The sequence below is a fragment of the Molossus molossus genome, unplaced genomic scaffold (genome assembly GCF_014108415.1).
Source record: "Molossus molossus isolate mMolMol1 unplaced genomic scaffold, mMolMol1.p scaffold_m16_p_10, whole genome shotgun sequence".
NCBI lineage: Eukaryota > Metazoa > Chordata > Mammalia > Chiroptera > Molossidae > Molossus > Molossus molossus.
Window position 1 is genome coordinate 2,622,957 of NW_023425345.1, and position 3,239 is coordinate 2,626,195.

General features: G+C 48.6%; 1 non-coding gene across 1 annotated transcript; it reads left to right on the forward strand.

Annotated features, from left to right (window-relative positions):
- The first annotated feature begins 207 nt into the window (after positions 1-207).
- Positions 208-314, forward strand: LOC118624801. Its single transcript, XR_004958470.1, has one exon. It is a non-coding gene; the product is annotated as a U6 spliceosomal RNA (small nuclear RNA).
- The last annotated feature ends 2,925 nt before the right edge of the window (positions 315-3,239 follow it).

The following is a 3,239-nucleotide window of genomic DNA, read 5'->3' on the forward strand; positions in this document are numbered from 1 at the left end:
ATCCTGCAGACCAGAAGGGCACGTGGTCCTTCAATCCCCGGTTGGGGTGCTTGAGGAGGGCAGCTGATCAATGTTTTTTCTCATATCTATGTTTCTTTCTCTCTTTCTTTCTCCCTTCCTCTCTCTAAAAATATAAAATAAAAAGCCCTGGCCAGTGTGGCTCAGTTGCTTGAGCATTGTCCCATGCATGGAGAGGTCACCAGTTCAGTGCTCGCTTTGGCAGCACATATACTAAAATTGGAAAGATAGAGAGGAGGTTAGCATGGCCCCTGTGCAAGGATGAGACGTAGGTTCGTGAAGTGTTCCCTATCTTATAATTATTATTGTTATTTTTGAAATTTTTTATCCTTCAGATAGAGCAGGAGAGAGAGAAGGGGGAAGAGAGAGAGAGAAACATCAATGTGAGAGAGACACATCAACTGGCTACCACCCACACGACCCAAACCAGTGCCAGGGACAAACTGCAACCGAGGTACGTGCCCTTAGCAGGAACTGAACCCGGGACTCTCTGGTCCGCAGGCCAATGCTCTAACCGCTGAGCCAAACAGGCCCAGGCGAAGTGTTCCATATTTCAAAAAAGAAAAAAAAGTCACCAGTTTGATTCCTGGTCAGGGCACATGCCCAGGTTTTGGGTTCAATCCCCAGTGGGGGCACGCAGGAGGCAGCCCATCAATGTTTCTCTCACTCCATCTCCTTTCCTCTCTCGCTCTCTCTCGAATAAATAAAAACATATTTTTAAATTTTTTATTATAATTAAAAATAAAAAGTAAAACATACACCTACAATGTAATCCAGCCATTCTGTTCCTAAGTATTTACCCATATATGTCCACACAAAGACTTATATACAAATGTCCACAGCAGCTTTATTTGTTAGCCCCAAACTGGAAACAAACCAAATGTCTTTCAAGGCCTGAATGGTTGAACCAACTCCAGTACAGCGACACTATGGAATACTATTCAGCCGTAAAAAGAAATAAACAAGTGATACATGCAACAACATGGAGGACTCTCAAAATAATAATGCTGAAAGCCCACACCCCCCAAAAAATATGGACTGTTTGACTCCATTTACAGAAAATTCTAGAAAATGCAAACTAATCAGGTAGCAACAGAAAGCAGTTCAGTTGTTGCCTAGGGACGGGAGGGAGGGATTAAAAAGGGGAACAAGGAAACTTTTGGGGGTGATGGATATATTCATTATCTTGATTGTGGTGGTGATGGTCATGGGTGTATAATATGTCAAAACCTATCAAATTATAATATTTAAGTATGTGCAGCTTATAGTATGTAAGTTATTCCTCAATAATGTTATTTAAAAAAAAAAAAGAAAAAGAACAAGCAGCCCAGAAGTGTCTGCAGTATTGAAAGGCACAACTGAAATTTAATCGATCATTCAATAAATACGTATTGACCTCCTACTCTGGGAGACCCTGTTTTTGGCTCTGGAAATACAGCAGGGACAAAATGAAGTCCTCTCCTCACCAGGTTCATGTTCTAGAGGGCTAGATGAACAATAAATCTGACAAACAAGAAAAGCCATGCAGAGAAATATCCTCAGAGAAAAAAACAGGAGGGAGGAGAGCTCTCCTCTGCCTGAGGGAGGGGGTGAAGGAAGGTATCTCTGGGCAGGTGGCAGTAAACTAAGACAGAGGGGTCTCCTGTACCCCTGCCTCTCTGAGACTGCCACTGTCACTGTCCTTCAGCCCCTATCCTGCTCCCACACAGTGAGGGTCTCAGATTGGCTGTGTGGCTTTGCAGGAATACCAGCCTCAACTTTTTTCAGTGGGGAGACAAGGCTGTGCTCAGCTCACATGGGCACACACAGTTCCTGCTCTGCCTAAGCGGGCCTCTCACCTTGGCTCAGCTGGGTTTGGAGACAGACGGAGCAAAAATACCAAGGACGGGAACCACAGGCATCTCAGGAGCCCAGCTGGCTTCTCCTGAGAGGCATCCTAGGGACCAGTCTCTCAGGATTGGGTTGTCTTCTGGGAAGAGGGCATGGGCCGGAGCAGGGGCCACTGTCCTGGCCTCTGGGAGGGCAGCTCTGGCCTCCTTTTCATGCCAGGGCCAGGGCCAGGCCAGGTTGGCCTGAGGCCCGGAGGGACCGGGCGGGAGGTCAGGGGCCACATGGGGGGGCCCGCTTGGCCCTCTTTCTGGACACAATGTCCTGGACTGCTTCACGACTTGGCTGGCTGACAGGGAACAGTGGCTGGCAGAGGGTACGGGCAGCCGGCCAACTGGGGGGGAGAGCAGCCTGGCCTAAGCAAAGGATTTTTTCCTATACCATGTCCTGCCACTTTGGGCAAGGAGAAGACCAGCTTATCTGGGAGGGAGGCAGGGGCCCTGGCACCCTGTGGGCACCTCAACAATCTCTCCCTACCCTGTGCCTTAGTTTCCCCTTACCACCACCAACTGCCATCAATTGAGGTAAGTTCTGCAAGAGTACAGAACCCTGCCAGCATTGGACCTGACCTCATTGCTGTGACCTTGGGCAGGTCACAACCTCTCTGAAACTCAGATCTTCACCTAAAAAATGATATCTGTTTCTTCAGTGTGGGAAGCATTTAGTATAGTTACCCTCACGGAGGAAGCGCTTGACAGAGTTTGCTATAATTGCCACATTAATAAGCAACAATAACAATGATTATGTATTGAGGGCCCCTGTGTGCCAGCTTTACCTACATTGTCCTGAGTCCTCACAATGACCAGAAGGCAGGTTTTATCACCCTCACTTTATATTATAGGTGAGGAAAACTGAGCTCCAAGAAGCAAAGTGACACAGCTGATATCAGGGGACGAGGGGGTCCCCCAGTGGGAACCTAGAGGGTAAGGGGCTGTTGGGTGGACCCTGGGGGTTTCCTCAGGCTGACCTGAACCAGGGAGGGGCCGAACCCAGAGACCCCTCTTGCTTCCCACAGGACACTCCTGGCAGGATCCAAACTCATGAGCTGAAGCAACCAGCAAGGGCTGGTGGCAGGTGCAGGAGAGAAAATACTGATGGAGGGAATCCATTTTGGTGTTGCTGAACGTGGCTTCTGAAGCCCAACTGCCAGACTGTGGACTCAGACACTGTCACTTGTAAGATGTGTGGCCTAGAGGTAGGGTAACTCCCAGTTTTCCCACTGAAAGTGCTGCATCACAGGAAACCCCTCAGTCCTGGGCAAACCAGGGCACTGGTCACTCACCCGTTGGAGTTACAGTGCTCCACCTCTTGGTTTCCTAACTGTAAAAGGACGC